This window comes from Plecotus auritus (genome assembly GCF_963455305.1).
Source record: "Plecotus auritus genome assembly, chromosome: X".
NCBI classification, from domain to species: Eukaryota; Metazoa; Chordata; class Mammalia; order Chiroptera; family Vespertilionidae; genus Plecotus; species Plecotus auritus.
The window spans coordinates 139,708,535-139,722,647 of record NC_137784.1 but is presented as its reverse complement, the minus strand read 5'-3'; positions in this window follow the sequence as shown (position 1 = coordinate 139,722,647).

Genomic DNA, 14,113 nt, shown 5'->3' with positions numbered 1-14,113 from the left:
ATATTTCTTGCCACTCCCATCTGGCCTGCATAGTTTCTGTTGAGAAATCAGCTGACAATCTTTGTCTCTGCATTTTGGTTGATTCCCTGAGTTGATCGAGTAGCTTTGTGTGCTAGGTGTCCTATAGGGCCCAGTGGCTCAGCCTCCCCAGTTACCTGAGGTGGACACACTTGGTGCACTCCTTTGTGGGTTGTGTGCACAGTCTTGTTGTAGTTAAGCCTTGATTGTTGTTGGTATCACTGGGAGGAATTGACCTCCAGGCCAGTTGGCTGTGAGGATCAGCTGTGTCTCCGCTGGGAGAACTTCTGTGCTGGAGACACCCTTATGAGACAAGACTTGCAAAAGCCTCTGTGCTCAGCTTGGATGGGGCGGAGTCTTAGGGCGGAGCAGACAGCAATGGCTTCCTGTCAGCCCTGCCCTAAGAGGCCCCTGGGTCTCAGTGTCCCGTGGTAATCGCTGCAAGCACCTCTGAGAGAAAGCCACCCTTGAGTTTCGCCCACTGCCAGACCGTCCAGTTTCTCCCCAAATGAGTCTGGGTCCCCAGAGTCTTACCCGGAACTGGAGTTCAGAGCTGTCGGGAGCTTTTGTCTCCCTCCCGCTTGAGAAAGCCAGCCGCGCATTCAGTTGCCAGTCCTCTCCACACGTGCGTCTCAGTACCTCTGCCTCTTGCAGCTCCTCTGAGTCTCAGTGTGCTTTTCTCTTTCCTTCTAGTTGTAGAATTTCCACTCAGCCAGCCTTCCTGTTGTTCTGGATGGTGTCCGTTTTGTCTTTTAGTTGTAGTTTTGAAATTGTTGTGCGAGGCAGCAGTTTAGGTGTTTACCTATGCCGCCATCTTGGTTTCTCCCCTATATTTTTAATTTTTATTATTAATTACAGGTAAGGGTATTTTGTTGAATAGATACAGCCAAATCACTCCCCCAAAAGACTGTAACATGTCCTGCTCTCACCAGCAAAATGTGAATTCATTGAGGCAAATCTCCAGCAGTGGATGTCCATGTTCTCTTTAACCTTTGCCAGTCTAAGGGCTAGTAGCATTGAACTGCTTTAATGTGCATTTTCCTAACTACTGTGCAACTGAGGATGTTTTTCTGTTTGTTGACCATTTCGATTTTGACTTCTGCCAGTCTTCAAATCCTTTGTCCAATTTTCTTTGGAGTGATTTGTCTTTTCTTATCAATCTGTAGACTCTCTTTGTACATTAGGGTTATTAACCCTTTGCTGCATTGCAATAGTTCCCTCCTTAACTCTTTTTGTCCTTTGCATTTTATGTGTCCTTTGATCTGTAATTAGAAAAATGTATTCTGTCATCAGAAAAGTCTAAGCTTTCTTTTCTGGCTTCTGTATCTCCTGTCTTGCATGGTGTTCCTTCCCCATTCCAGGTAGTCCTAAAAGGTAATCTTTTTTTAAGGATGGATGCAATAAAACTTCACTTTCATAAATATCACATAGTTTACCTGTAGCCCATTAAGTGCATTTTATTTTATTTGTGTGTGTGTGTGCATCTCACTTTATTATTTTTTTAAATTTATTTTTTTTTCAATTACAGTTTCCATTCAATATTATTTTATAGTAGTTTCAGGTGTATGGCATAGTGATTAGGCAATCATATACTTTATAAAGTGTTCCCCTGATATTCCCAGTACCCACCTGGCCCCATATGTAGTTATTAAAATATTGTTGACTATATTCCCTCTGCTGTACTTTACATCCCTATGACTATTTTTTAACTACCAATCTGTATTTCTCAATCCCTTCACCCTAAAAACATAGTCTTAACATTTATTTATTTTTTATTGTCTTCCTTTTTTTTTTGCTGGAACTTGGAATTTACTTGGAATTTCCTCTGGTGTGTGGCATGAGGTCAAGGTCAAGCTCTGTTTTTGTTGTGTCAAATCCAGATGTAGATATGAAGAGACTAACTAGAAAGGAAGACTGTTGCAATAGGGATAAAGCTCCCATCTCAGAAATCTGCAAGCAGCTCAAAACCAAACAGGAAAAGGGCCTTTCTTTGATTGCCAGGATAAGGAGAAGGCAAGCCGAGATAAGCAGAATCTGTAGAGAGGCCGCACAAGCAGAAAAATGACCAGCGGGTTCTGACAGGTCAGCTCATTCTTAGGAAAACGTTTTACATTTTTTGTGCTTGCTCAGGCTTGGGGAAAAGCAGAGTTCAGGAGCCTGTAGGAAAGAGAGAAACCTGACTGAAGTTTAGCTAACAAGCATTTTGTTCCAATTAATCAGTGTTTATGAGGCAAATAATTGGAATTTGAAGGGTCTGTATCCAAACTTGTTGTAGGTAAGCAAGAGGGGCATCTGTGAGTCCTATCTAAGTCATATACAGAAGAGAGATTCTTTGCAGTAAGCCATTTTCTGGAACACAAAGAGCAAGGGGATTTTGTAATGGTCCCAGGACTTAGGTCAAATTCATTGTCAGCCAGGACCTGTTATGGAACACATTGCCTTGCATTCACTGAATTAAATACCACTTCTGTAATATAAGGTTACAAATATGTTTCATTTCATCTGAACGCTATTGTGTCTCTGTAATATGAATTTTTGTTCTTGCAAATGTATCTTTCCAGGAACTCTGAAGTTTAAAATTATTTTATCAAGTTTCAAAATGAATGCCCCCCAACCCCCAACAAAAGTATTGCAATTTTGACTTGAATTGTATTATCTATATATATAAAAGCCTAAGCGACCAAATGCCCGAACGACCGGTCACTATGACACACACTGACCACTATGCAGGAGCTGTCCCCTGGTGGTCAGTACGCTCCCACAGGGGGAACACCACTCAGTCAGAAGCCCTGAGCTGGGCTCACGGCTGGCTGGTGAGCACAGTGGCAGTGGTGGGAGCCTCTCCCGCTTCTGTGACAACACTAAGGATATCCGGCTTAAGCCCGCTCCCCATCCTCCGAGTGCTCCCAGACTGTGAGAGGGCGCAGGCTGGGCTGAGGGACCCCCCTCCCTGAGTGCACAAATTTTGTGCACCAGGCCTCTAGTATTTTATAGTCTTTTTATAAGTCCATTATCTTATAAAATTTGTCCTTAGATATTTATAATATTTTTGTTGTCATTGTTAAAACTTATATTTGCTAATCCTATCTGCTTACTACTAGTACAGAAAGGAAGTACCCATTTTTATAAATACACTAGAGGCCCAGTGCATAAAATTTGTGCACGGGTAGGATCCTTAGGCCTGGCTGGGGATCAGGGCCGATCGGGGCCTTCCAGCTGCTAGCTGGGGCCTTTCTTCATTCAGCACCACCCCCTGGTGGTCAGCGCACATCAAATCAAGTGATCGAAGTCCTGGTCTCCTGGTCAAACTCCCAAGGGGACACTTTGCACATTAGCCTTTTACATATATAGATTTTGTATATAGCTCCTTATCAAAACTATCTACCAATTCTGGTAGCTTCCTGGTATAGTCTCTCAGGTTTTCTAATTGTACAATCATATCATCCTATTAATAAAAGCCTATGTGGTCGTCACGCCCTCATGCCATGATGCCCTCATGCTGCAATTAGCGATCACCAGGAGGCTGTGTGCACAGTGGGTGCACGTGGGTGTGTGGGGGCTTGACGCTGCGAGCATGGCACAGAGGCGGGGCCTGCGGCTCCGCACTGTGAGGCCAGGGGTCCCACTGCTCCACGCAGTGCCGAGGTGGGACTCCCAGCTCTGGCCTACCTCTTTGGGGCAATCAATCGCCTCTTTTGTGTCTTTTATCCAATATTTGATGTGATTATTTCTCCTATTGTCATTGTATTAGTTATCCCATACAGTAGTTACTAGGTTTATGTGGCTTTTTAAAAATTTTGAATGTGTCTAATTCTATATAACAGCTTGTCTGATAGAGGAGAGAACACTGGAATAGGTTAGACCAGGGGTCCTCAAACTTTTTATTTTTTTAAAAAAATATATATTTTATTGATTTTTTACAGAGAGGAAGGAAGAGTGATAGATAGTCAGAAACATCGATGAGAGAGAAACATCGATCAGCTGCCTCTTGCACACCTCCTACTGGGGATGTGCCCGCAACCAAGTTACATGCCCCCGACCGGAATCGAACCCGGGACCTTTCAGTCCGCAGGCCGACGCTCTTCCACTGAGCCAAACCGGTTTTGGCCGGTCCTCAAACTTTTTAAACAGGGGGCCAGTTCACTGTCCCTCAGACCGTTGGAGGGCCGGACTATAGTCTAAAAAAAAACTATGAACAAATTCCTATGCGCACTGCGGGCCCGGGACAAGTCAGCTGCTAAGCAGGACAGGCAGCGGCACCCAGCGGCCGGATAAATGTCCTCCTCGGCGGGCTGCATGTGGCCTGCGGGCCGTAGTTTGAGGATGCCTGTTTAGACTTTATTGCTATAGCAAATTCAAGTTATGTCTGACTGTTTTGGTAAAAAGGAAAGAGATTTATTCCTTATTAGTATTGCTTGCAATTATGTGGTTATTTAAATTTAAAATTATTTAAACTAAAAAAGTTTTATTTATTTATTTATTTTTTTAAAAAAAAATATATTTTATTGATATTTCACAGAGAGGAAGGGAGAGGGATAGAGAGCTAGAAACATCGATGAGAGAGAAACATCGATCAGCTGCCTCCTGCACACCTCCTACTGGGGATGTGCCCGCAACCAAGGTATATGCCCTTGACCGGAATCGAACCTGGGACCCTTGAGTCCGCAGGCCGACGCTCTTCCACTGAGCCAAACCGGTTTTGGCCGGTCCTCAAACTTTTTATTTTATTTTATTTTATTTTATTTTTTTTTATAATATATTTTATTGATTTTTTACAGAGAGGAAGGAAGAGGGATAGAGAGTTAGAAACATCGATCAGCTGCCTCTTGCACACCTCCTACTGGGGATGTGCCCGCAACCAAGTTACGTGCCCTTGACCGGAATCGAACCTGGGACCTTTCAGTCCGCAGGCTGACGCTCTATCCACTGAGCCAAACCGGTTTTGGCAGGTCCTCAAACTTTTTAAACAGGGGGCCAGTTCACTGTCCCTCAGACCGTTGGAGGGCCGGACTATAGTCTAAAAAAAAACTATGAACAAATTCCTATGCGCACTGCGGGCCCGGGACAAGTCAGCTGCTAAGCAGGACAGGCAGCGGCACCCAGCGGCCGGATAAATGTCCTCCTCGGCGGGCTGCATGTGGCCTGCGGGCCGTAGTTTGAGGACGCCTGGTTAGACTTTGTTGCTATAGCAAATTCAAGTTATGTCTGACTGTTTTGGTAAAAAGGAAAGAGATTTATTCCTTATTAGTATTGCTTGCAATTATGTGGTTATTTAAATTTAAAATTATTTAAACTAAAAAAGTTTTAAATTCAGTTTCTTAGTCACCTAGCCACATTTCAAGTGCCCAATAGCCGTGTATGGCTAGTGGTGTAACAGTTGTGAATTGTAATCCATCCCACTATTCTTTTTGACATAGTTTCTGCAAATGCTGACTCTGACTAATATGTAGCTTGTAGATAAACAACATATTTGTATAAGAATCCTAGGAACTTACTTCAGAAAATGCAGACTCTGACCTTTAGTCATCTCAGTTCTAGATTTGCTGACCTTCAACCATAAAATCAGGATGATGAACACCAGACCATCACTTGACCAGTTTTGAGACCCTTATCAGAATGGATTGTGTTTGCCTGCACACAGAGAACTTTTAAATCCCCTCCCCTTGATTTCTTTGTTCTGCTTTCCCTCCCCCTTCTTATAAAATCCTCTGCCTGCACTGAGGTGGGGAAATGGACTTTGGACAAGAATCCTCCATCTTCCCAAGATGCCAGCACTTGAATAAATCTCTTTCCTTTTTACCAGCATCTGTCTCACGAGTTTGGCTTTCATGAGGTCAGGCAGCCAAACCTTGGTTTCAGTTATGGTGGCTACTGTATTGGGCAGCATTAAATAGAAAACATTTTCATCGTTATGGAAAGTTGTATTGGACAATGCTGAGATAGAACCTTTAAAATAATGTTGGCTAATAGATATTATAGAGAGCATCCCTATCTTTTTGCCAATTTTAATGGAAATGATTTAAACATTTTACCAGTTAGTATAAAGCTCTCTGGCAAATTTTGGAATATGGTTTTCTCAATTTTTAAGTAGTTTCCTTTGATTGTTAATTTGAGTTTTTATTATTAATATAAATGGCTACTGAATTGTATTATATACTTTTTAATGTTAATTAATAGAATTATGTGGCTTTTCTCTTTTTTAAATGTTTTCTTTGATTTTTAGAGAGAGAGGAAGGAAGGGGGAGAGAGAGAAACATCGATCGGTTGCCTACCGCACACATCTCGACTGAGGATTGAACTACAACCGGGGCATATGCCCTGACAGGGAATTGAACCATGACTTTTCAGTGCATGGGACTATACTCAATCAGCTGAGCCACACCGGCCAGGGTTATGTGGCTTTTCTAAAGTGTTGGTGTAATGAATTTTCTTAATTTCCAGCTGGTTAAGGTATTTTGGCAATATTTTATTTGTTTTTATTGGTTCTTATCAGAGAATGTGATCCTTCAAAGCCCTACATTTTTTTTCTCTCTCTCCTGAAAATTTTATTGGTCCTGAGGAAAGGAAAGAAGGCAGCCCTGCCTCCTACTGAGGGTGCCACAAGCACTCACGGTTTCCCATTGCCATTGATGGGGAATTTCACATGTTGCAGGGGCAGGAAGGGAGGCCAGAAAGCCTTGGGCTTGGGTCAGAGGTATGCCCCACAGGCCCAGGCAGAGAGCACGAGGAAGGACTCCAGGCAGCAGGGTGGCAGGACCTTGCTGCCCACCATGAAAGCCTGCCCCCCCTGGTTCTGGGACAACAGGATCTCAAAGGGCTTCAAGTACCCTGGCATTTCCTTCACTTAGTCCTCCTTGCCCGCTTTGTAGTTGATATAAATGAGGGTGATGTATTTACAGTGGAGGTCCTTTACACGATCATTCACCAGATCTGCCAGGACTGCCTTCCACTGGTCCTTCCAGTACAGCCCAAGGGAGTGACTTGGGGGGGTCACAGGATGGCATTGGACTGGTCCAGGGTGAGGTCTCCATCCTGAAACTTGGGGAGCCCACACAGACAGGAGACCTTGAGTGAGCCCTGCAACCAGGTCTCCTTGGTCACCACCTCCTCCTTCCAATTCTAGTCCTGGTGAGCCCGCAGCAAGTCATGGCCTTACAGCACCCTTGACCAGGGAATGTTTTTTAAGGATATAGGAATAGAGATTATATAGTCTGCTTGTAAGATATAAAGTTCTTTTTATTTCTATTTAATGTAGTTTATTGATTATAATTTTCATATTTTTTTTACCTTTGTTTTTGTTAACTTAATCCATCATATTCTGAAAGAGGTATAATCTCAGACTATAAATTATGATTTTAAGGTTTTGTTGCATTTCTATTATTATATAACTAGAGGCCTGGTGCATGAAATTCATGCACGGGGGGGGGGGTGTCCCTCAGCCCAGCCTGCACCCTCTCCAATCTGGGACCCCTCGAGGGATGTCCGACTGCCCGTTTAGGCCCGATCCCACTGGGATCCTACCGGTGGGATCAGGCCTAAACGGGCAGTCGGACATCTCTCTCACAATCCAGGACTGCTGGCTCCCAACAGCTTGCCTGCCTGCCTTCCTGATTGCCCCTAACAGCTTCTGCCTACCAGCCTGATCACCCCCTAACCACTCCCCTGCCGGCCTGATTGATGCCTAACTGCTCCCCTGCCAGCCTGTTTGCCCCTAACTGCCCTCCCCTGCAGGCCTGGTCCCCCCAACTGCTCTCCCCTGCAGGCCTGGGTCCCCCCTAACTGCCCTTCCCTGCAGGCCTGGTCACCCCTAACTGCCCTCCCCTGCAGGCTTGATCACCCCCAACTGCCCTCCCCTGCTAGCCTGATCGCCCCCAACTGCCCTCCCTTGCAGGTCTGGTCCCTCCCAAATGCCCTCCCCTGCTGGCTATCTTGTGGTGGCCATCTTGTGTCCACATGGGGGCAGGATCTTTGACCACATGGGGACAGCCATCTTGTGTGTTGGAGTGATGGTCAATCTGCATATTACTCTTTTATTAGATAGGATAGAGGCCTGGTGCACGTGTGGGGCCAGCTGATTTGCCCTCAAGGGTGTCCTGGATCAGGGTGGGGGTTCCCTTGGGACGTGGGGCAGCCTGAGCGAAGGGCCTGCGGTGGTTTGCAGGCCAGCCACTCCCCCTGGTGACCCAAGCGGAGGCCCTGGTATCTGGAGTTTATTTATCTTCTACAATTGAAACTTTGTAGCCTGGAGCGGAGCCAAGCCTTCTGCTCCCTCTGTGGCGGCAGCCATTTCTGTTTTGGGTTTATGTATCTTCTATAATTGAAACTTTGTAGCCTGGAGTGGAGGCCTGGGCCGGCCAGGGTGTGCGGAAAGTTTGGCTTCCTTCATCGCCAGGGAAACCCAAGCCTCCCTCCTACTCTCTCCGTGGCTGCAGCCATCTTGGTTGGGTTAATTTGCATACTCACTCCTGATTGGCTGGTGGGCGTGGCTGGTGGGTGCGACAGAGTGATGGTTAATTTGCATATTACTCTTTTATTAGATAGGATGTCTTTTATTTAGCTGTTGAATGCTTTTGGCCTTAGATTTTAACTTGATAATTATATCATCAGACCTGCTTTTGTTCTGCTTGCATTTATATGCTGTATCCTCACATGGGTTCAATTTTGCCTCTTTATTTTAAACTAGAGGCCTGATACACAAATTTGTGCATGGGTGGGGTCCCTCTGGGTGGCCTGCAGGGATCTGGCCCAAACCCATAGTCCAATGCTGCCTGCAGCTCCTACCTGCTGCACCCACTCATCCCTGCCCCACTCAGCCTGCCGTAGGTTTGCACCCAATCAGTCTCGTTCGGGAGAGGCTCATGCTGCAGCAGGGCCTGCCAGCTGTGAGCCCTGCGTCTGGCGCCCTCCTGAGGGAAGTGGCCTGTGGGATTAGGCCAAACTGGCTCTCTGACATCCCCCTAGGGGTCCCGGATTGTGAGAGGGTGCAGGCCAGGCTGAAGGACCCCACCAGTGCACAATCAGGGCTGGGGAGGGACCACAGGAGGGCTCCAGGGTGTGTCAGGCCTGAGTTGCTCAGCCCTGATTGATCGGACCCCAGCAGCAAGCTAACCTACTGGTTGGAGCATCTGCCCCCTGGTGGTCAGTGGACATCATAGCGAGCAGTTGAGCAACCTTAGCATATCATTAGCATATTATGCTTTGATTGGTTGAACAGTCGACCAGTCACCAGAAGACCGGACACTTAGCATATTAGGCTTTTATTATATAGGATATGTTTTTAGTAAACAACACACTGCTTTTAAAATATATTTTTTATTGACTTCAGAGAGGAAGGGAGAGAGAGATAGAAACATCAATGATGAGAGAGAATAATTGATTGGTCACCTCCTGGACAACCCCTACTGGGGATTGAGCCTGCAACCCGGGCATGTGCCCTTGACCGGAATCTAACCTGGGACCTTTCAGTCTGCAGGCCGACGCTCTATCCACCGAGCCAAACCAGCCAGGGCAACAACAAACACTGCTTTTAAAAAATATATGTTTTTATTGATTTGAGAGGAAGGGAGAGGGAGAGGGAGAAACATTGATGAGAGAGAGAAACTCCCATAGGCTGCCTCCTTCAGGCCCCCTACTGGGGATTGAGCCCGGAACCCTGGCATGTGCCCTAACCAGAAATCCAGGGATTGAACTGGAGACCTTTTGGTGCATGGAATGATGTTCAACCAACTGAGCCACACCAGCCAGGGCCACACAGCTTTTGTTTTTAACCCAATTTTACAGTCTATTATAGGAGAATCCACTCCATTTTATTTGTTAATGATATACATGATTTTGTGGCTTCCATCAAGAACTATTTCCCTTTTTCTACTTTGTTGTTTACTCCTTTTTCATGTCCTTATGTTTGTTGTTTCTGTTTATTGTTCCTCTATTAGTAATTTGTCAGTTCAACTCTGCTTATCAATTCTACTGGTAATTAGCCTTCCATTACTCATAACCATAATTCAAATTATTTCAAGTGGTAGGTTAAACACACATACACATACAGAAATGCGTTATTTGCATTTCTCCTAATTTCTCAGGAGAATGAACCATTCTAAATCGGTGGTTCTCCACCTTCCTAATGCCGCGACCCTTTAATACAGTTCCTCATGTTGTGGTGACCCCCAACCATAAAATTATTTTCGTTGCTGCTTCATAACTGTAATTTTGCTACTGTTATGAATGGAAAGTAAATATCTGTGTTTTCCGATGGTCTTAGGCTCTACAGCAGCGGTTCTCAGGTCACGACCCACAGGCTGAGAACCGCTAGCAGGGTCGCCTAAGACCATCGGAAAACATAGATATTTACATGACGATTCATAGCAGTAGCAAAATTACAGTTAGGAAGTAGCAACGAAAATAATGTTATGGTTGGGGGTCACCACAACATGAGGAGCTGTATTAAAGGGTCGCGGCATTAGGAAGGTGGAGAACCACCGATTTAGAATGTTTTTACTTCTTCATTCTACTCTCACCCAAAACTTCTGTACTTTTCTGGGAAAAAATTTTAAAATGAGAAGGAATGCTGGGAACATGGTAGCAGCAGAGCAGGGGTTTGGTTTTGTTTTGTTCATTCTCTTGAGTCGACTCCCTGGGTACCAGGGCCAGGGATGGAACCTGCGACTCTTGGATGCATGGGCCAATGCTCTGACCACTTGGCAACACTGGTCAGGGCAGTGGAGCATTTTTTAAATCTCTTTTTGTGCCAACATGCAAATAGACAGAGCAACCAGATAGCAAAATCAAAACCCATGTACAACATTCATAATGAAACTCAAGGACATAGTATACCAGGATGGTAGATTTTTTTTCTGTAGATATGGCTGCAAAGAATATTTCCATTCCCATATGTGCTTGCTACTTCTCCCATCAAGATGTGGAATATTTATTTTTTTACTCTTTGTATCTGGGCTGGCTTTAAGTTATGTTTTGCCAATAAAATGACATTCTGGGACTTCTGTGCCCAGGCCTTAAGAGGTCCTGAACTTCTGCTTTATTGAGAGGAAAACTTAGATACCCCATAAGAAAGTCCATGCTATCTTTCTTCAGAAAGAGGCCCTGGAAGATGAGGCACCATTTTTTATTATTTTCTTTTCGTTTTTTTAGAGTCATCTATTTTTAAAATTTCTCTTTTTTTCCCCACTTTTTAAAATTGTTTAAAGTATCACAAATAGTAGTACATATGTCTCCTTTTTTTCCCCCATTGACCTTTCCCTGGCCTCCCCTACCCCGCCCCCCCCCCCCCGCACTTGTCCTCACCCCACCCCACAAGTGTCTTGTGTCCATTGGTTATGCTTATTAAAATTTCTCTTTATTTTTGAAAGTATTACAGATGTCCCCCCCCCATTGGTCCCCTCCTCTCCACTCCTGACCCCTCCCCAGGCCTTCACTGCACTATTGTCTGTGTTCATGGGTTATACATATATACATATGTGCATATAAGTTCTTTGGTTGATCTCTTCCCCCTCCTTCCTTCTGAGATTCCTCAGTCTGTTGGATGCTTCCATGTCTCTGGATCTATTTTGTTCATCAGATTATTTTGTTCATTAGATTCCACATATATGTGAGATCATATGATACTTGTCTTTCTCTGACTGGCTTATTTTGCTTAACATAATAATCTCCAGGTCCCTCCAGATTGTCTCAAAGGTTAATAGATCCTTCTCTTTTACAGCTGCATAGTATTCCATTGTGTAAATGTACCACAGATTATTTTATCCACTCATCTACTGATGGGCAGTTGGGCTGTTTCCAGATCTTAGCTATTGTAAATAAAGCTGCTATGAACATAGGGGTGTATACATTCATTCTGATTCTTAGGATATATTCCTAGAAGTGGGATCACTGGGTCAAATGGCCATTCCATTTTTAAAATTTTTTTTGAGGAAACTCCACACCGTTTTCCATAGTGGTTGTACCAGTCTGCCTTCCCACCAGCAGTGTACTAGGTCCCTTTTTCTCCACATCCTCGCCCGCACTTGTTTGTTGATTTGATGGTAGCCATTCTGGCAGGTGTTTGATGGTACCTCATTGTTTTAATTTGCATCTCTCTGATGCATCAAAATGAAAAAGGAACCCACTGTATGAGAGAACATATTTGCCAATGATACATCTGACAAGCAGTTAATTTACAAAATATATAAAGCATTCATACAACTTAACAAAAGGAAGACAAACAATCCAAGTGAAAGATGGCCAGAAGACCTGAATAGACACTTCTCCAAAGAGGACATACAGAGGGCCAAGCGACATGAAAAAATGCTCAACGTCAGAAATCATCAGAGAGATGCAAATTAAAACGAGACACCATTTTTTTTTAAAGGCCATGTGCATGAGGACTGAGGCCACAGCTGCCAACTAGCACCAAGGTCCCAATCTTGTGATGACATCATCTTGGATGCTGTGATCTCATTCCAGCTGCCTCAGACATCATATGGAGAAGAAATGAGCCATCCCCTTGGGCCCCTGCTCAAGTTCCTGACCCACAAAATTATGAGAAATAAAATGGTTATTTTAAGCCACCAAGTTTTGGTGTGGTTTGTTTACATAGAAATAGCTGAAATATCTGTGAATCTTAAAATACATGTGAGTGAGGTCAAGTCACCAACAGCTACGAGAACTACATGGTATAGGTATCTGTGTAGGAAAAGGCAGAGGGAAGTAGGGGCATTTGTCATACCTGAGACTAGGAGAATGATAAAATGCTCAACAGGGATGGCAAGCTGACTTGAATTCAGGAGCTGAAACTGAGAGGCATTTTGCTCCATCTGTAGCAAGTGAGTGCAAGGGGTCTGAAGGGAAGTCTGAAGGGGCTGGAGCAGCCCAATTCCTGTGAGCTCTTAAAACTGATTGTGCTTGGGGTCCCCAAGACCACCCTCTGGTTGAGTGATTCACTAGAAGAACTCATAGAACTTATCAAAGCTGTTATACTAAGGGTTACAGTTTATCTCCAAAAAAAAGAATAGAGATTTATATCAGCAATGGAAAAGAGCACATAGGGCAGAGTCCAGGAGCAAGTTCCCAGTTCTCTTCCCCCACAGCAGCCATCTGGTCAGTGCTTAATTCCACCAAGAAGATGTAGGGCAACACATAAAGTATTGCCAAGCAGGGAAGCTCACCTGATCCTTGATGTCTAGAATTTTTATTTGAGGTCAGTCACATAGGCATGGCTGATCTTAGTTACTCAGTCCCTCTAAAGTTCAAGCTGATAATGCATGGCTCAAGCACCCCCTCACCCCCGCCATAAATCACAGTGTTAGAATAAACTATCTGGTGTGGCTCATGGACTCCGATAAACAAAGATAATTTTAACAGGCAGGATATTCCAAGGGCTTTAAAGGTTATCTTCCAGGAGTTGGCAAGGTCCAGACTTTTCTTTGAAATGTGCAACGTTTGGACATCCAGACCTGCTGAGTTAATCCTTCACTATCTACTAATCCACCAGGGCTCTCTGCTAGGACTGGGATCTATACTTAGGAGAAACTGCTAGGGTTGAAATAAAAATTGAGCTGGTTGAGGCAATGGAAACTAAGTGTATTCATTTCTATGGCTGCCGTAACGAATTACTTCAAATACGGTGGCTTTTAACAACAGAAATTTATTCTTTCACAGTTCTAGAGGCAAGAAGTCTTAAATCAGTGCCACTGAGCCAAAATCAAGGTGTCAGCAGGGCTTTCATCCATGTCACTTCAACTCCACCTCTGTGGTCACACTGTCTTCTCTTCTGTCTGTGTCATCTCTCTGCCTCTCTCATATAAGAACACTTGTGATTGTATTTAGGGCCCACCTGGAAGAGCCAGGACAATCTTCCTATCTCAGGATCCTTACCTTAATCACATCTACGAAGTCTCCCCCGCCCCTCCTTTTTTTTTTTTTTTTTTTTTTGTCAAATAAGATAGCATTCACAGGTTCCAGAAATTAACACATGAATATCTTTTGGGGAGCCATTATACAACCTACCATAGTCTTCCTTCCAGTCCCCAAACATTGACACCCATCCCACATACAAAATACATTCACCCTTCCTGGCCGGCGTGGCTCAGTAGTTGAGCGTCAA